Genomic DNA, 20,914 nt, shown 5'->3' with positions numbered 1-20,914 from the left:
GAGAAGGTTAGGATTAGGAGAGATGACCACCAAAGAACAAGAAATTTGCATGGGCTCAGGCTACTTTGGAAGCCCAAATACACTGTCATGTCCTGGGAATCTTATTTGGGGACTACTTTGGAGACAAAAGGAGAAGAGCCATTGCAGGCTCCCAGATCTGATGCCTTTGGTGGTGAGGCTGGTGGAGGAAGCAGAAAGTGGAAGAGTGATGCACTTGGTGAGGAAAAACAGGTACTCTAAGCCAGTCTTCAGCTTTTCTCTTCATTTTATTGCTGCTCCACAGATAAACTCACCTGCTAAGAGGAGAAAGAATAGCTAGAATATGAGACTTTTATTGCCTTTAAGAATTCTTATTATGACAGCACTTTCTAACCAGTAAGTCCATGTCCAGGCAGATCCTCTGAAAATCTGGGAACAAGATGATCTTTATTTTCAAAGTTCTCTCTCTCCTCTTGTGACCTCTCTCATCATGGATGACCCATGCTCCCTGGAAAGAAATAATACCTTTCAATTCATAGCAAACAGACAAAGTCCCACTTTTCTGAAGTTGGCCCTGAGTAGAGGAGAATCTCCTGGGGGAAGGAGGGAGGGGTGAGAGGGTTGACCTGTTCATAGACTCATCTTCCTTTTGAGATTTCTTGAATGAGACCAACACAACTGGCCCCGGGAGCATGTTGCCTCTTAGCACTCTGACCCAAGTGAGTTACAAGTGTTCTTCCTCTTGTTTCTTAGCAGTCGAGCCAAGACTAAACACTAAGTAGATCTTCTCCTAAGTAGGACTAGAGTGGACTTAACTTCACAAGTAGGATAGTAGCACAGTTGTCCTATAGTCTGATATCTTTTTGGGTTTGGGAAGCAGAAAGACTTTTGATAGAAGAGCTTATTAGCTTTATATTGATGATCCCTGAGTAATATAACCACTAACTCAAATTTTCATATCCCATCTAGCAAATCAAAAGTTTAACAAGTAACTGGTTTCACTATCCATGGAAGACTTGACCCTAAGAGACCTCTTCCCATCCTTCCCTCCCAAGTGGTTTGTTAATACATTTCTCTTTCTTGAGAAGAGCTTCAGTAAATCCCATTTCCTCTTTGCTGCATTTCTTTCCAGTGGGGCACTCCAGGCAGCTGCCCAACTGCCTTGATCTCAACCACAAGTTGAGGATAAGGCTGAGGGTCTTTCTACCATTGAGAGAGCATTGTTAACCTAGATAATACATCTCCCTTGAGGTCCTGTCTCATTTGTGGAAGACTCTCAGGAAAAGACCCAGCCTGATATCTTTTATTCCCAGCTTCTGGTCTCCCTTCAATGGAAGAAACCATCTTTATATGTATTACCTAGTGATGCCCATCCAGGCATCTGGATCCTGATGTCTAGACCTTTCAGCTCTTATTTTTTTCTTCTTCAAGGTCTAGCCTGTATCCTAGTACTAGAAACTAACAATGACCCTTCATGAGACTCTGTCTAGTCCAAAGGGTGGCCTTCATCCTTTCTGGTCTTCATAAAATAACCACAACAGTACATCTGTCATAACTCCAATAGTCACATTACATTTACGGCAAAGGAAGGCATTTCTCTATTCCTTTCTCTCTTGCTGGCTGCCCTGAGCTTCACCTGCTCAAGATGCCTTCCCTGAAGCTCTTCAAAATCTCTTTCTTTCTATTCCTTTGCTCACATATGAACCCAAATGCTTTTTTCAGTAAGCTACCTATTAGAAAAAAACTGATAAGCTAAACTGTAGGAAGGTGGTCCTGGATAAAAACAGCTCAATGGGCCATTTAACTTGTGGAGTAACAATACTTTCAACCCAAATGAGCTGAGCTCTGAAGGTGGGGTTCAGACACTGTTGCAGAACACTGGGAAGATATTTTGGGTCAAGAAAGACCTCTCGTTCCACTTCAATCACACAGAAGTAAGAGCTTATTTTAGTTGTGCCTGCATGATGCCTGTTTCATGCCTGGCCACTTGGGCTGTTCTGTAAGAGAGTGAGGGAAGAGTTAGAAAAAGTCAGTTTCTAGGAGGAGGCTAGCTTCCTCTTCTCCTATTATGGAGCTTCTTTGGCTTGGGCTATGTTTATGGGGTTCAGTAGCTGGTGGTTTGCTACAGTTTTCTAGGAGGTGTTCAGAACCCTAGGGTAAGCATGGCAATCCTTCCTGGGGTATAAATGTTTTCTTCAATATTTAGGGGAAAGTAATTGTAGTGGAATTATTTATTTATTTATTTATTATTTTTTTTGTCTTTTTTTTTGCTATTTCTTGGGCCGCCCCTGCGGCATATGGAGGTTCCCAGGCTAGGGGTCGAATCGGAGCCATAGCCACCGGCCTACGCCAGAGCCACAGCAACGCTGGATCCGAGCCGTGTCTGCAACCCACACCACAGCTCACGGCAACGCCGGATCGTCAACCCACTGAGCAAGGGCAGGGACCGAACCCGCAACCTCATGGTTCCTAGTCGGATTCGTTAACCACTGCGCCACGACGGGAACTCCTGGAATTATTTATTGAAACATTAACTTATATTTTGTTTTTTTGAGGCAGTTGAAGTGTTATAAAAAATGAGAACTATTTATATATTTCTCTGAATTTGGAGAAGGTCCTTGGATTTCCTTTTTGTAGTAGCATCTTGAAGATAATCTATTTTTCATTTTTTTTTCAAAACCCCAAACCCCCAAATGGGTGTGTGTAGGAGGGTGGAGGGGGTTGGTGGTCGTGGAGGGCTCTGGAGAAGATTAGAAGTGACAGGAGAAGGGAGAAGAATCCCAGAAGCCTGAGAAGGGATGGAGGTATGTGAGGGGGCCTGATGGGAGCTCAGAGGATTGCAAAAGGGAGCCTGGGCCCGTGGTGTTGGTGTTGGGCTCTAACCTCAGCAAAAGTCCCTGTGGCCAAGCTGAGATTTAGCAGAGAAAGTATCACGCTTCCTGACCCTCTAACACCAAGGGCCATGAACAGTTTGGCAATGAGCCTATCAGTGGTGACCAGTGTAAACCAAGAGGTCCTTTCCCAAATATCCTGTCCTAAATTCATCGAACTTTGATAAGACCTTAGGTGAGTAGGTGTGATTATAGATTTATAGGACTGAATAAGGTAATTCCCTGTCAGTCAGGGGAAGGAGAAGGAGCCTGCCTACATTAGATTTAATTTGTTTTACAGAAAAAAAATGTCTGATATTTGTTGAAAATTGGTGTATTAATTATCTACTGCTACATAACAAATTACTCCAAATTTTAGCATCTTGGAACAATAAACTGGAGTTTTCATGTTGTGGCTCAGCAGAAACGAATCTAATTAGCATCCATGAGGACTCAGGTTCAATCCCTGGCCTCGCTCAGTGGGTTGTGAGGATCCGGAGTTGCCATGAGCTATGGTGTAGGTCCCAGACATGGCTCGAATCCTGCGTTGCTATGGCTGTGGTGTAGGCTAGCAGCTATGGCTCTGATTAAACCCCTAGCCTGGGAACTTCCATATGCCATGGGTGCAGCCCTAAAAACAAAACAAAACAAAACAAAAACCCAATAAACCCAGGGCTTAATTAGGTGCTTCTGGCTCAGGGTCTCTGTCAAGGCTGCAGTCAAGGTGTCGGCTCAGGTGGAGGTCATCTCAGGGGCTGGATCTGCTTCTAAGTGCATTCATGTGGCTGTAGGTGGGCCTCCAGTCTCCTCTGGATGTTGTCTAGAGATGCCTGTGGTCCCTTCCATGGGCTGCTGCACATGACAGGGCACCTGATTCCCTTAGAGCAAAGAGGGAGGAGAGGAGGGAGAGAGAGTGAGGGGGTGGGGAAAGAGAGAGAGAGAGAGACTAGGAAAAGGAAAAGACAAGGTGAGGGCAGAGAGGAAGAAAGGGAGCCTAAGACAGGAGCACAGTCTTTTCATAACCTAATCTCCAAGGTGACACTCCATGGCTCTGTCAAATTGTATGAATTAGAAGTGAGTCCAGGGAGTTCCCGTCGTGGCGCAGTGGTTAATGAATCCGACTAGGAACCATGAGGTTGCGGGTTCGATCCCTGGCCTTGCTCAGTGGGTTAAGGATCTGGCATTGCCATGAGCTGTGGTGTAGGTCACAGACGCAGCTCGGATCCCGCGTTGCTGTGGCTCTAGTGTAAGGCCAGCGGCTAGAGCTCCGATTAGACCCCTAGCCTGGGAACCTCCATATGCCCGTGGGAAGCGGCCCTGGAAAAGGCAAAAAGACAGAAAAAAAAAAGAAAAAGAAAAAGAAGTGAGTCCATAGGTCCAGCTCATACACATGGGGAAGGGTTACACAGGGGCATGAGTACTGGCAGTGGGATCACTGGGAGCATCTTGGAGCCTGCCTACTATGTCTGTGTTGGAAACTGCAGTTTTATTCCCTCTGCCCATAACCAAACATAGCTATGTGATGGCATAGGACATGTGATTCTGGGACTGTTCATTCATGGACTTTGACTGGAAAATTTGGGAAGCTTTGCATTCATGGACTTTGCTGGAAAATTTGGGAAGCTTTGGCTTCATATGTTTAAGGAATTGGTCCAAGTTGGGCTTCTACTTGTTGGAGCCTGGGTACCTACCATTTGAGGGGCCATGAAAAGACTGTAGCTAGATGAGGAGGAAAAGGAAACATGTTTTGCTAAACACTGTGGAAGAGGTAAGGGAAGAATAAGGAAGTTGGCACAGATGTGACATGGTGGAGCAGACAGAATAGAAAAGAGACTGCATTTAAGCCAGTGGGTCCAACAAATGCTCTTTATAGCAAACACTGTTGGTAGACATAGGGGTGGGCAGGGCAGAATGTCGAAAGGACCTTCCTGGTATTGGGGAAAGACATGGAGGAAGAGGGAAGACCTGGGCTGCACCTGAAGTTGTGGCAGTGGGGTGGGCAAACCACGTGGGTTGGGACTCTGCAGGAGGGAGGGGAATGCTTAGATTTAGAATCTGACTTGGTTGCAGGGCGTGTATCTGTGGAATTGGGGTCCTGGATTTTTCATTATTGTCTTGCTTCTCCTCTTCAGTGTGTTTTGGGGTGTCTTCTGCTTACATAACTCTAATGGGTGGCAGTGGAGAAGCTGAGGGCCGTGGTGACCTTGAAGGACACAGGCCTCCTTCAGGGGCTTCCTCTGTGGCCCAGGATGCCCAGGGCACCCATTCCACCATCCTTACCTCCTTTTGAGCAAGGAAGCCCCTTTCTTTTCCTGGAAGGGATCATCTCTAGGAGCAAAGAGGTAATTGGCTAGTTAAGAAACAAATAGGTTCTTCTTGGGAAAAATGATATTTAATCAAGGTTTTCAAGGAAATAACCAGCAGTTTGAAACTAATTAAATGTACCTTGCTATCTGTTGTAAAGAGTTAGTGCACTTCAAGGAACACAATTATTTTAGGGTCCCAAGGAAGCAGAGATCTGTTTGAAGCTTCATATTGGAGGTAGATCCAGAGTTCTCTGAGGTGATGGGGAAAGAGACCAAACTAAAATTTTTCCAAACTTTGTGTGATTCGTAAGGGGAGAGGGACTGTCTTATTTTATCCATTTTATCCTCAGGCTGGCTTGTCAGACCCTAGATGTCAGTTTGGGGATTTAATGAGTTGGCATTTTCAGGCTAACATTTTAAATTACTCTTTGCTCTCACCAGGGATGGTGTGGTCTTGTCCTTCCTTCCTGATCCAGAGCCAGAAGTGTGAGGTCTGAGTCTTGCTTGCCTAACCTTCCTGAGACCAGCACTGGGCTTTGAAATGGGTGCCGTAGGCTGGACCACAGAGGCAGTAGTTGGGTGAGGAGAGAGTTTAGCAGAGCCAGGCTGGCCTCATCAAATTTAAGACACTAATCCTGTGTCCTTGTTCTAACAAACCTAGTAGTTCCTTTATTCTTTCTCACCTCACCATGAAATATTCGTTAGAGAATTATTTAAAAAAAGAGAGATGCAAATATACATTGATATTTATTTATATACCTACTTATTTACTTACTTGGTCCCTTAAAATATTTCTTTTTTTAACCAGAACTTTTAGGTGAACACCAATCTGTTGTTGAAAGACCAAGACTCCTCTTTGAGGACATGGCGCTGATTGGAATTCTGTATAGTCGGTGTTGATAAACCAGTTCTCCCAAGTGCATCAGCTCTGATTTCTAATTTTAGGTTTTTAAAAAATGGAGTTAAAGTTGTATTCACTTGCAAAATAGAATCTTAAAATTTTACAATTCCCCCTCCTTCCCCACTCAGTCTTTTGCAGTTGTCTCACTCACATCTAACTCAAGAACAGTTTTTATTAGCATGTTATGATTGAGTTTTTTTTTAGCATTCTGCTTTAGTTTTTATAGAAACAACGCTTCCTTTTCACACTCATGTTTTATCAGTATATGCAGTATTCATTGAATTAGATACTTACAATTAACACTTTAAATTACATTTAAATGATACGTGTTAAATGATACACTTAAATGATACATGTTAAATATGTACATTAACAGCATAGATGCCAAACACGTTTGGGAACAATTTACTCTTGGAAAATATAAAACATTTGATGCAAGGAAATAGTGCATTGCTTATTACTTAATAGCTTTGATCTTAGAGTGTGGTTTGTTTTCAAGGGGATAGAGGGTTAGCAAACTTTTTCTGTAAAGAGTCACATGGTAAATGTTTTTGGTTTTGCAGATCATGTAATTTCTATCTCTGTGAATTCAATTCTGCCATTGTAGCATAAAAACAGCCATAGGCAATATATAAATAAATGGATAAATGTGGTAATTTTTCTTTTCTTTTCTTTTTTTTATTGCTTTTTAGGGCTGCACCCACAGTATATGGAAGTTCCCAGACTAGGGGTCAAAGCAAAGCTACAGCTGCCAGCCTACCCCACAGCCATAGCAACACTGGATCTTAGCTGCGTCTGCGACCTACACCACAGCTCACGGCAGTGCTGGATCACCCACCTGCTGAGCAAAGCCAGGGATGGAACCCTCATCCTCATGTATACTTGTTGGATTCTTTTTTCACTGCACTACAATGGGAACTCCAAGGTGTAGTAATATTTTAATAAAACTTTATGAAAACAAGCAGTGGGTGAAATTTGGCCTGAGGGCATAGTTTACCAACACCTTATCTAGAATATTTGCAAATTGGTAAATTTAGAGAGTGATTCGAGCCACCCAATGTTTACTGAGTGCCTACTGTGTGCCCAGCCTTTCATATCTGTGGTAGACAAGATAAAGATGTGGCTTATTTTTCCAAGTTGTAATGTGATCCATGCCTTTGTACTGACTCATATGTGGGCTGGATTACTTTTCATGCCTCTATCTTCAGTTGGCGAATTTCTGCCTATTGTTCAACCCATCTCAGAAATCACCTCCTCCAGGGAGTCTTTCCTGTCAGCTGGGCCAAGACAGCCCTGATTGGGGTGCTGAGGCATCAGCCAATGCATTCCTCCATCATAGGGCTTATAGTGCCGTATTGTAAAAAAGTTTCTGTCTTTCTCCTAAGCTGTGACCTTGTGAAGGCTGAGATTCAGTCATGCACATGGTCCTTTTGTACAAAGCAGGTATTTTCAATAAATGTTTGTTGAATGAATGACAAAATCAGTCTGGCGAAGCATGAAATAGATTACTCGAGTAGGCTTTGCTGTTTTTTATGTGTATATATTTTAACCTTATGATGTTTTCCCTCTTTGTGTTTATTGACTAAGAACGTGGAGGGAGGTAGCTATTCTTAACAATTTTTCCTGTAATTTTCTCATAGAATCTTAAAGTTATTTATTATTTATATACATTAAAATATAAAAAATAAAAGTAATATGCATTTGTATCTATATCTATATCTATCTATCTATCTATCTATCTATCTATCTATATATATATATATATATATTTTAGGGATGAACCCTCCACACATGCAAGTTCCCAGGTTAAATCAGAGCTGTAGCTGCTGGCCTACACCACAGCCACAGCAATGCCAGATCCAAGCCTTGTCTGCAACCCACACCACAGTTCACAGCAATGCTAGATCCTTAACCTACTAAGCAAGGCCAGGGATCAAACCTGCATCCTCATGGATACTAGTCAGATTTGTTACCATTGAGGCCATGATGGGAACTCCTGTGTTTGTAGCTTTTAAAGTCAAATTGTATTACAAGATTCATGAAACTCTGCTAGTTGGCTGTACACAGCCATCCTCAACCCCTTTTTGCTTTGCTTGCTTCCCACCACAGAGGATGAAAACCTAGACCTTCCCATTACCAGCCTCTCTCAGCTGAATGTGGTCATGTGACCCAGTTCTGGCCAATGAGATGCAAGAGGGACTATGCCAGGACTCTTCCAGGAAAGATTTTCCCTTTTTAATTGTGATAGAAACTGTGAGGTATTGGCTTTTTTGTTCTTCCCTTTTAGAATCTCATTTTTTTTTTTTTTTTCTTTCTTTGCATGCGGCTACCAGGAGTAAACATTATAATCTCTGGCCTTCCTTGTGGCTTTGTGACTAAATTCTGGCCAACAGGTCAAAGCAGAAGTTTTGTGGCGGCTTTCATGAAATTTCCCTAAAAGAAAGCTCTCCTATGATGCCCCTTTATTCATTCTTCCTCCTCCTGCTGGCTGAAATGCTGACACGATGACAGGGAGTAACATCTGGAACCATGAGGGGGCCTTGGGATTGGAGGCTGTGCCTAGCGGAGCAGCAAGAAAGAAGGAACCTTGTTCTCTGAGGAAATAATGAGCAGAGCCTCCACAGCAGCCCTGAACTACCTACCTGTAGAATCTTCCATGAAACAATGCTCTGCCTGTTCTTTCTTTGAGTCTCTGTTCTCATTACCCAGTTAATCCTGTCACATGAGAACAACTCCTCCCTTGGTCATTGGCTGCTCAGTTCTCCATGTCCTGTCTGTGAAAACACGATGTTTGGAGCTTCAGCAGCCATCTTGTGACCCAGAGTAAACAAAGACGAAAAGTAGCACATTGAGGATGGCAGAACAGATAGCTGAAAAGAACTGAGCCCCTAGTGATGTCATTGAGCTTCCAAATCAACCCTGGGACCATCTACTTCTGCACATGTTTTTAAATAAACAACAAATGCCCTTATGTAATAAGCCACCATTAGTTTAATTTCCTGCTAACGGTAGCCAAAAGTCTCTTTATTAATTTAGCTTAAACAAAAGAGTAGTCCTTTGCCTCATGCCTTCTTGTCCTTATTCTGCCTCTTACAGGGAAGCACTTTCTCCTCTTAGCTCTTTTCCTCCGCCATTCAACTAAATACCTAAAATAAAAAGATGAGGATTTTTCTTTCTTAAATCACTCCTTTTATACACTTCCCTAATGTATCTTTTTCCATTTCTCAATATAGCTAGCTCACTATTTTAAATCATCATGACTTTGTTGGTATGGTATTACTCACAGCTGAGTCATACAGCGTTCTAAAATTTCATTTTGTTTGCAACTTCTTTTCTTGGCATTGTTAATTGACTTGCTTTTTCATTTGCTTAGTGTTCTGTGGGCCTATCAATAATTCATTCCCATATATTCCACTGGAGCTGTAAAACTCTCCATTTAAACACATGAAGTGATTGTTCCTTTTTCCTTTTCCTATTGCTCCTTTGTCCTCTGGGAACCATCTCTCCTGGGCTTTCCATGCAGCTCCCTGACGTGGACTGGTTGTTATATCTGATTGCTGCACAGGTTGCTATCTCTATTGCTCTCCTGGGACTCTCTTGGCCTCCTTCCTGTGCTGGAGTCTCTGCTCCTGGGTCCCATGTTGTATGAAGTAGAGAAAAATGCACATGTTTAATCCGTCAAGCTTTCTAAGAAAGATACTTTTTTGGGGTGTTATTTTTTTCAAGATCTTCCATGTCTGGAAATATTTTTATTTGACCTCCCCACTTGGTTCATAGTTTGGCTGGCATAGAATTCTTGGCTAGAGATTATTTTTCCTCAGAATTTTGTAGCCACTGTTTTGTTATCTTTTAATTTCCTCTGTTTTTGAGAAATCAAATACAATTCTTTCTACCTGATTTTTGTTTTGTTTTGCTTTTTGTTTTCCTTCCTCAAAGCATTTAGGATCTTCCTTAATCCCCTATATTCTAAATTTTCATGAGGATAATTTGTGTTTTGTTGTTGTTGTTGTTTATTGCATGAGATACTAGTTACTTTTAATCTGGAAAATCTTAAAATCTAGGTATTTTAGTTCCAGGAAAGTCATTGTATTATATCCTTGTTAACTTTCTTTCCTCTGAACTTCCTGTGCTCGATTTCTGGAACTTATATAAGTCTAATGTTGTATCTTCTGGATTGAGTGTTTTCTCTTTTCTCTCCTATGTTCCATCTCTTTGTCTTTTTGTTTCTATGTAAAATGTTTTTGCAACTTTATTTTCTAATCAATTGAATTTTTAACACTCTGTCTTCACATTATACAGCATTTTGTTCTTTATTATTATTTATTTTATTTATTTATTTAATTTGTCTTTTTAGGGCCACACTGCAATATATGGAAGTTTCCAGGAGGCTAGGGGTTGAATTGGAGCCATAGCTGCAGGCTTACGCCACAGTCACAACAATGCCAGGTCTGAATCATGTCTGAGACCTACACCACAGCTCATGTCAACTTGGGATCCCAAACCCACTGAGAGAGGCCAGGGACGGAACCCATGTCCCCATGGATACTAGTTGCATTTGTTACCACTGAGCCATGACAGGAAGGAACTCCTGTTCTTTATTCATGGATGCTTTGTTTTGATTTTTTTTAGCTTTGGTTATCTTCTTTATTATCGGTTAAGTATAGGATAAAAAATAATCATATATAAAGACAATATAGGACACACAATCTTAACACACACACATGTGTATGCACACATGCAAACATGAAGGAAATAAAGGATAACTCGCTCTCTTTCAATTCCACTTTTACACTACTGTCCTGTGCTTTCTCTAGGTATGTCAGGAATGCTTGTATCAGTATCTTAGAGATAGTGCTTTTTGAGTCTTTTTCTTCTATTCTCTGTAATTTTTTTTTTTTTTTGAGTTCTTTTTCTTTTGTTGCGATCTCCTCCTTTCAAGGTTTCTCTCAAATGGCTTTCCATTTTATTTAAGAAGAAAGTGCTAAAAAAAGATTGGAGGATGTACATAAGGGAATAAGGATTGTACCAAGTGATGGCTAATCATATGGAGACTTAGCTGTTTCACTGGAGGAACCTAATATCACCATCTACAGCTCTTTGTTCTTGAGCTGTGTGGTTTCTACATAGCAATCTTCTGTACTTTCTGCCTGGAGGTATTAGCTTCGCTGCCAGAGTTTTAGGAATTGGGGGTGGGGTAGTGTCTTGCTATTTAGGATGCTAATTTCTGCTTAATCTCCCCCTCTTTTGTAGGGTGTGTGTGAGTGTCTGTGCTTTGCCTCTTCTCATTTAACAGATTTGCTGAGGCATAATGTACATAACCCCTAGAGTTTAGTGCAGGGACTCACCACATTCTCTGTTGTGCAAGCCTCTCCACTGCCCTGGAGGAGGAGTCTTCAGTGGTTCCCAGGAACTCCAAGTCAGTTTTTCTGGGGTCTGCAGCACAAGCCACTTTCCTTTTAGTTCAGGTTTTCACTTTTCTGGTCTGCCACGTCATTTACCACTGCCCGTCTACTTGTAAGCACCCACAGTTTAAGCATTGCCATTATGGGATTTGAGAAGTAGAGAAAAATGTACATGTTTAATCTGTCAAATTTAACCAAAACCCTTATTGGTTGTATTTTATTAGCATTAACATCATCAATTCCTACTATTTAGATGTGGGTGCCTTGAACTGTTTGGAGATTAGGGGTCAAGAATAAAGGATATAGGTATATGTGTGCATGTTTGTGTCTCTTTGAGTATGTTTGAGGCTGTGTGTGAGATTCTCTGTGTGTTAAAATGAGAACAAGCAAGGAGTTCCTGTTGCAGCACAGTGGAAATGAATCCAACTAGTATCCATGAAGATGTGGGTTCGATCCCTGGCCTGGCTCAGTGGATTAAGGATCTGGTGTTGCTGTGAGCTGTGATGTAGGTTGCAGATGTGGCTCAGATCTGGTGTTGCTGTCGCTGTGGTGTACACTGGCAGCCATAGCTCTGATTCGACCCCTAGCCTGGGAACCTCCATATGACATGGATGTGGCCCGAAAAAGCAAAAAATAAAAATGAGAACAAGCACGTTAGCTGAGGAACTATAAGTAGGCCTAGAGTGGTGAGTATGAGGAACTGGAAGAGAGAGGAGAACAACAGGGAAGAGGAAGGACCTGCAAGTTTTGAAGTAATATTCTGCCTCAATGGAATATTTCCTTCCTTTTCTTAACCTGGTTCTTCAGCTCATCTCTTTAAACCAGAAACCATGGGAGCAGGTGGAACACAGGTTCAGTATGACATTTAACCTTGTTCCCTCCCCACTATCTTTTAAGCTCTCTCTACTTCCACTGGCTTACTTTGGACTTTCTTGAAGTTCTCTGGTTGCCCAAACGTCCACTTCATTCTTACCTTCCATGCCCTGCTCTCTGCTTCTGCCCCAGACTTGCATAGAACCCAAAAGAACAAAATGCCTTCTTTCCTTGCGTGCATTCAGTATCTCATTTAATTTCTATACTACCTTATAGGTTGTGGGTTTGGTCCCTGACCTAGTTTTTTCCCATGTAACAGATAAAGAAACCCATGTTTGGAGGGACATGGTCTCTTTCCTAGAGTCATAGAGATAACAAGAAGCGCAACCATGATTTGGATTTAGCTGCTCCGGTTTTAAAGTCCATGCTGTAACCAATACACTACACTGCTTCTGTGTAATTAATTACATGAATATTCATTCATATTTCTACATTAAAAATTTTATATATAGTTTGGATGCATTAAAATCAATTTGATAAACACATATTGGCATTTGATTCTGTGTAATATAGATCCTCACTGAGCTAGGAGTACAGCTTTTAAGAAGAAAGGTATAGTCTCTGCTTTCAAAAACTTACCCTCTGGGAGTTCCCATCGTGGTGCAGTGGTTAACGAATCCGACTAGGAACCGTGAGGTTGTGGGTTTGGTCCCTGACCTTGCTCAGTGGGTTAACGATCCAGCGTTGCTATGAGCTGTGGTGTAGGTTGCAGACGCAGCTCGGTTCCCATATTGCTGTGGCTCTGGCGTAGGCCGGTGGCTACAGCTCCGATTCAACCCCTGGCCTGGGAACCTCCATATGCCGCCGGAGTGGCCCAAAGAAATAGCAGAAAGACAAAAAAAAAAAAAAAAACCAAAAGAAACTTACCCTCTGAAATATGATATTTCTCAGTGTCAATGTGCTGGTATCAGGGAAGGCAAGACTTTGGGATTCTAGGCATGATGTGAAATATGGGTTTAGAACATAGCTGGAGACCATCAGCCAAGCCAAACCTTTTGTTGGTTCACAGGTGTGAGGATCAAGATAGATGATGGAAAAAAAGGGTTTACTCTAACCTATGACATGTAGTGCAGTTATCATTATTTATACATTAAGCATAAGGAACATGAGGACCATGATTTTGTGAGGCTTGTCTGAGGTCTAGAATCCAGTCTTCTGAAGGTCAGCCAGAGCTTTCCCTTCTCTCATTAACATTCTTTTCAGTCCTATGTATTTTTTAAAGATGCCACAGCACTTTTGTGAGGGGGGTAGTTTAGCTAACATTTCCATTTTATAGATGGAGAAACAGATGTGAAGAATCATGTTCAAGGATGCTTTTAATAAGTGCTATTTTAGGATGTATCAATAGAACACTTAGTTTCTGAGCAGTTGGGGACCATAGGGCGGGAGGAGGGATATACATCTCTAGGAAGGAAAGGCCAACATTGAGCTTCTACCACACATCAGACAGCCAGAGACTATACCAGAGGTTATGTATGATCTTGTCTACTCCTCAAATCAGTACTGTGAGGTTGGTATTTTTATCTTTGTTCAGATTAAGCTCAGAGAGGCTGTGGAACTTCCAAATAGTCACACACCATCCAGCTATCATTAAATGGATCCATTTCATATAACACCTGACAAAATTAATATTTGACCTCAGGACTGTGAAATTATAGAGCTCACAGTTATATATGCATTCTTAACTTTTTCCTCCATCTGCAACTAATCATTGAAATGTCCATGGCTTCTTATTTGACCCCAAAGATAAGCATCTCTGAAGCCATTTCACAGAGATTCCTCTGATTTAAAGAGCTCACTCTTGTCTTTTAGGCTCCATTCTGGAAAAATCATATATTTGAGGAAATGTCCCTTCAGTGGCTACTTTAATAAAGGCTGTCTTTTCCCACTTCATTCTGAGTCCATAGACAATATTTGTAATTACCCTGGTTGTTTCCCTGAGTTATAAAAGCCATACTATGAAAGGTATAAATGTTAAAAATTTTATTCATCTGCTAAAATCTCTGCCTCAGAGTATATTCTGTTGGTTTGGATTTTCCCAAAAGTATTATAAATAAACAATTTAAATAGAAAATGTGTTTGATATGGAAATTCAATAGTTATGAGGCCCACAAAACTTGCCAGATGTTTGTGTGAGAAGCTGGCAGTTCAGGTGGGTGAGTATTTATTACTTCCTAAAGGGCAATAAGAGCTGCTGGGAAACCATGAAGTTAAAAAAAAAAAAAAAAGAAAAGAAACCCTCATCAGTAATGGGGAGAGTGTAGTGACACTTCTCATAATTAGGAAAAAAAACTAAATGTGAGGATGCGCCAACACACAGGTCTCCTGTTTCAGAATATCTTTTAATACTAAGGATAATGACTTTTTTTCTTTTGTGTATTATGCCCTTTTTTCCCCAGGGAGTTCAGACTTTATGTTTAGAGGGTGACCTTGGTGAAGTTCACTAGACAGTTTTCGAGTTGGTGAATCCAAGGTCCATTTCTGGAAGCACATATTGGCTGTTCTCATAGATGAAGTTAAGCAGTTGATGCCCATGTTCAAGGGCAGCCCGAGGCATGCAACCCCCTCGAGACTAGTAGCTCTTGGTTAGATCCAAGTAGAAATTCTGCTCCCTTCTTGTACTTCACAAACATATTCCCCAACTTATTGTATTAGAAACACTTTCCAGTGGGCTCATGTTCTTGTTTCTTCTGCTTTAAATATGTATATTTAAAGTATATGTATTTCTAATTTTTTCCCCTAATTGAGCTGAAATGATGGGTAGTTCTGGACTTGCCTGAGTGTTTGTGTTTTTCATTTTTTTTCTGGAGAACACCCCAGGCCTATTTTAATGTATAGGCATTAATTGAATCAATTTTGAGAAATGCAAAAGAAATGAAACAGTCTTCTGTGTTAAAGTGATGTGATAAATATACTCCAACAATCAGAGAGGAAAACAAGGAATAAGTACAAGGGTCACTCATGCGTACAGTTAGTAGGTGCTCAGAGGTGTTTGCTACTTGGGTAATTGAGAGAAAACAGTGATCCAGGGGTGTGAAATAAAGAAAGAGGTTCAGGGAGGAGGCAGGATTTAAGTTGGATATTGAAAGTTCAGCTGCATTTAGTTGAAGTCCTACCTATCAGAGAGGAACATTGTATGAAGTGAAGTGAGCAGTGGCTTGATTCATGAGGGAGCAAGTGAGGTCTGTCTGAACCAATTAGAGGGCCAACTTGGGGAGAAATGAGGGCTGATTCTGTAAAATCTTTATGTTCCTTCTCTTTCCATAAATTGCCCTGTCCCTTGTTAGTCACTGTTCTCTCCTGTCTATTGACACTCCTAGGCTGTGGGTAGCTCCTGGTTGGCTTCATCTATCCTATACATGGCAGGGTCAGAGACCACCTGCATAGAGAAGTAACAATATACATGTAGAGGAGGTGACCTTGGGTCCTATAGGGTATGTGTGTGCTAATGGAGAGAGGAAGTGTTGAGTCCCTCAATCCCAGCACCAAACACTAGACAGCTTGTGTCAGCATTTCCTCCACATGCATTTCCTACTTGCAGAGTCTTGCATTGTATTTCAAAATTTTGCAAAGAGGTTTTTAGTGGCATAACAGGAATGCTTAGTTATCCCTTTATTGGGGAGTAAATTAGATGGTTATAAAGTTAAATAAAACCCAGAAAGTTCCTACTGCATTTTCTTAAAATCCTTTGTCAAAACAAATAGCCCTGAAATGAACATAAACATTTAAATGGCATTGACTCTAATGAAACAACAAGGAGCCTAATGAAGTTGAAGTACTGTGAAAGTACCGGGAAAGCAGGGCTGCTTTTATCTTATTGGAATGTTTATGTCCTTGCATGTCCCCTAATCACACTGTGGTAACGTCATTCTGAGAAAATGCTTTAGGAAAGATTGCTAATAAAAAACAAAAATGATACAGCTTCAAGTTAACGGTTCCTCATGTAATCAGACAATCGGCTGTCTAAGATATAGGGCACTGGGCTGGAAAAATATGCTTGAATTTGGCTTCCACTGTATTTTGGGTATGTGGATACTTGGCATCATTGATAAAGGGCCTCTCAACTGTTACCAGGACAGCACCAGCAACTTCTATATGTTGGAAACTGAAGTCTCTACCATTCTCTTGGAAACCATCTTTCTATCCACTGTTTCTTATTTCTGCTAATGAGTCTGCATTTTTCCAGGCATCCAGGCTTGGGGCTTTGAGTCATCCTGGTTCCTTTCTCTCCTCCCATATCTCAAGGTTGCTAAAATTTACCAATTCTTCTCTCACATTCTCCAGAATCTCTCATCCATCCCAAAGCTACAGCCACCAGCTCAACTCCTTTTCTTGATCCTTATCACTGGTCTGGGTGTCTCTCTGGCTTCAGGCTCAACCAACTTCCACTTCATCCTGCCCCCAGTGGTCAGATTTATCATCCAAACCCCAGGTCACTGTGTCATTCACCTGAGCACTGCCCATAGCATAGTACTGATAGTCAAGGTCCTTTACCAACCAATTCTAACCTGCTTTCCAGCTCCAACTCTTGACATTGCCTTAGATGAGTATGGGGCCACTGCTATGGTGAGACAGGCATTGCTCATTTTCCGCTTAAATATGGCTTGTTCATTCCCTTACCATTCTTTTGTTTTCTTATTCTCTTATTTAGGATGCTGCTTTTCTTCCTCACTGCTTCTGCAGTTTCTTGCAAGGTAATGGCTTGTAACTTTTTCAGCCACCTTTTTGAAAATTTGATGAAAGCTATCTTTTATCCCAGGAAAGATGCATATCCAAAGAATTCATTGACTCCTGTAGCTCAATTCATGTACCCATAAAAGAACACTGACCTTAGTTAGGAATTGTAGCTCAAAGTAAAGTTGAAATCCCCAGTCCTCCGTAAAGTCTTCCTAAATCACTCTGGCTAATGATGAGAACTCCTCTAACCCTTCCTTTCTCTCTTGAACTCCACTGAAATTGTCTCTTTTATTCATTTGGTACTTTTGAAGACCACTGTGTATTACTTATTTTCTTTCTATGCATGTGCTCTATTTCCACCAATGAACTAAAAGCTCCTTGAAGGTAAGGTCCTGCAACATACCTCTTGAAATTGTATATAAATCAATATATGTTGCTTTGGTCAAAGACTATAATCAGGCTTATGCAGGAGTTCCAGTGGGCAGTTTTTTCTTTGTCCATTCTGGTTGCTGTAGAGCACGTTGTGGAAGGGGCCTCTGATGTATAGTGAATCATGCAGAACTTGATGATTGAAGTGGTTACCAGAGCAGCCACCAGCCCTGATCTCTGATCTAGAAGGACTGAAGGAAACTGACCATGTTTGATATTGAAGGGCATTTGGGGATGCAGTATAGGCATTGGTACCTAGTATAAGATCTTGGCAAAATTATGAAAATGATGAGTGCATCCTTGGCATACTTTCAAGGCTTCTTCTTCCCTGAAATTATGTGTATACCTCAGGTACACCCTCTCCCAATCTGAGTCTGTACTCAGGAAAATATTTACTGGAGATTATTTAGACCTTAGTCAGAATGGCAGCCTTTCTACTTTTTCTTTCTTTTGACTTTTTTTTTTGTTAATGGCCCCACCCATGGCATATGGAAGTTCCTAGGCCAGGGATTGAATCCAAGCCACAGCTGTGACCTACACCATAGCTGTGGCAATGCCGGATCCTTTAAACCACTGTGCTGGGCTGGGGATCGATCCCATGCCTCTTCAGTGATCCAAGCTGTTGCATTTGGGTTCTTAACCCACTGAACCACAATAGGAACTCCTATACAGTCTTAATAACGCCATCATTAATTGAAGAAACCCTCATTTCCCAAGTTCCCCAAGTAATCTGAAGCATAAGCACTTTACCACACCTCATTATGTTTTCCAGTAGAGAAAGATATGCAATAGTAAGGAAAAGGTGGTAAGACTTTTAAAATCAGGATTAAGAGTAAGTATGGGAGTAACAGCTGTAGGAGTGCATGAGTGATAAAGCTCAATAGCAGCAAAGGCCATGTATATATTAGAAGTAGCCAAGAGTAGTGCCCCTCAAACTTGTCTGTGTGACAGAGCCCCTGGACACGTTGGTGCTTTATACGTACATCATGTTATTTATGGAACACCATAAGATATTGATATATTTTACCCCAACAGGCAAACAAGGAGCATGTTGCTACTGGAAATCCTGCCTATGCTATATGTATGTAATAAAATCTCAGTATCAAAAGCACACTTCCACCAATACAAAACAAAGCACAACACCTTAGTGGGGAAGATGGGGAGCTTAACCCCACAGCTTTCTGATACAGAGAGAGAAGGTCTTCAGATAACAAGCACGACGCCTCCCAGAGCAGTGAACCTGAGTAGAAGGGCTGAGGGCAAAGTCAGTGGTCATGGCCAACTGAGGTCAAAGAGCCCTTTCATGATTTTTATAAAACTACTTAATCCTCCTGGGATTCAAGCAAGGGAAGGTTGAATAACTCCAATGAGATTTCTGCCCACCAGGTGGGATTGAAAAAGATTTAATTTAATTTAGAACAATAAAGAAATATGATGTTTCTTGCACCTAAGTGCCATGGAACAATTCATATCACTATAGGTTTTTGATTCTTATTTCATAGTTGGGCAATGCTTTTGTAAAGTCTTGAGTTTAAGAATTCCTTCCCTTATTGTCTGGCTTAAGTGCACACCCTAGAGTTAAACTTCCGTGACTACATAAGCTGCCCTCTGTCTGGGTGTACTAACTAGTACATGGAAGTAGGTTGCAGTGGCTAGAAAATGATGAAGAAAAAATTATGCCATTTTTTTTTTTCTTGTGAATTGAGGAAAAGACCATCATAGATCAAGTTCAGATGTGGAGTACCTGGGTTCAGCTATCATTGGGTGGCAACAAAGTTTGAGATCTATAAAGAGAGATCAGTGATTCTCAAACTTTAGTGCACATGTGAATTGCCCAAGAACTTGTTGAAAATGCAGATTCTGGCTCAGTTGTTCTGGGTGCTGCCTGGGAGTCTGCATTTCTCAGGAGATGAGGTGCTGTGGTCCATAGGCCACACCTCAGGTAGAGTTGTCTGAATTTCTGTTTCATATCTACCTCAAACTTGCTCTTTGACCTTTAAAATTTATTTTATCTTTCTAGATAAATGTATAAGAAGAAAATTGGCTTAAACATTCCTGAGAAGGACATTTTATATTTATTTCTATCTAGCATGCATTATCCCTTCCTAAGAGCACTTCAGTTTTCTTCTTGGGAATTTACTTCCTTCCTTTGTATGCAGTCGTTGTAGGTAGGCAAGTCTCAGGACTTTCCAGTTCATTATGACAGCTAATGGAGACCTTCCTATCTCAGTTCCTACGACCTTCCTCTTATAGGCCAGGTATAACAAGTGGCCAGGTAGGCCCTAAGCTTTGTTGATTGGTTTCTCTCTCTCCTAGGACTTTGAATATTGAATAGAGTGAACCAAGTAGAGAGAAGTTGTTGAAATTCATCATTCCAGCTGTGGGTTCAGGGTTCAACCAGCAGCAAAACCTTCTACCTGTCTTTCCAAATTTGGTTCTCTAGATTTTCCTTCAATCTTGTGAGCAACCCCATAGCTTTTCAGAATTTATTTATTTATTTATTTATTTATTTGGGCATATAGAAGTTCCCAGGCTAGGGGTCAAATTGGAGCTGCAGCTGCCGGCCTACCCCATAGCCACAGAACACCAGATCCAAGCCACGCCAGCAGCCTATACTATAGCTCCTTAACCCACCGAGCAAAGCCGGGGATTGAATCTGCATCCTCATAGATACTAGCTGGATTCTTAACCAACTGAGCCACAACACAACTCCCAGAATATCCTCATTACTTAAGTTACCTAAAGTCCATATCTGTTGCGTACAACTAGAGATGAATATAGTTGTCTAAGCTCCTTCTGACTTGAGCATTGTAGATTTCAGGTCCTGAGCAGCTCATTGGTGAGGCTGATCACTGTTTTATATAAGAAGAGGAAAAGGCACAAGAATATTTTCTCTCAGGAAGATCAGTTTCTTTGAAGTCCTGGGCATGGTTTGGGTGTAGGTTCCTTGTGCCAGGGAGGGCTATAGATAACTTTTCAGCAAATTGGTAAGGGTAGGTAATCAGGTTTTCCTTTCGTGTCATTTGGAGACTGAGGTGCTGCCTATGCTTCAGAAGCAAGCAGTGAGGCTGCTTCTGAGGCTTTTTGGATCTGCTTATACTTGGAAATGGCAGGAAAGGTTTATATTGTGCTTGTTTGCTTTGACCATACTCTCTGCGCACGGAACTTTCTGAGGGGCTTCAAAGTTCCCTGTCTGAAGTTTTCAAACAGCAGCTAAAAGCAGGCAGAGAAGATTCTGGAAAGTCAGACCATCACTAAGTGGTAACAGAGCTTATAGCTCAGTCGCCTTCAAGTGTAGTTTGAAGAAAGGAGACACCTGACACCTTGCCCTCATTACAGGATTGTAATAAGAATGCTAAATGCCATGTGATAGGTCCCCCCTTCCTAACTTGCCCCAGAGCAGCCAGCAGCTCATTAGCTAATTAAAGCCACTCTTTCTGGTCTAGGGCTTCAGCTGTTATAACTGGCTCCTGTTGT

Source organism: Sus scrofa, chromosome 3 (assembly GCF_000003025.6).
Source record: "Sus scrofa isolate TJ Tabasco breed Duroc chromosome 3, Sscrofa11.1, whole genome shotgun sequence".
NCBI classification, from domain to species: Eukaryota; Metazoa; Chordata; class Mammalia; order Artiodactyla; family Suidae; genus Sus; species Sus scrofa.
Note: the sequence above shows the minus strand (reverse complement) of the source record.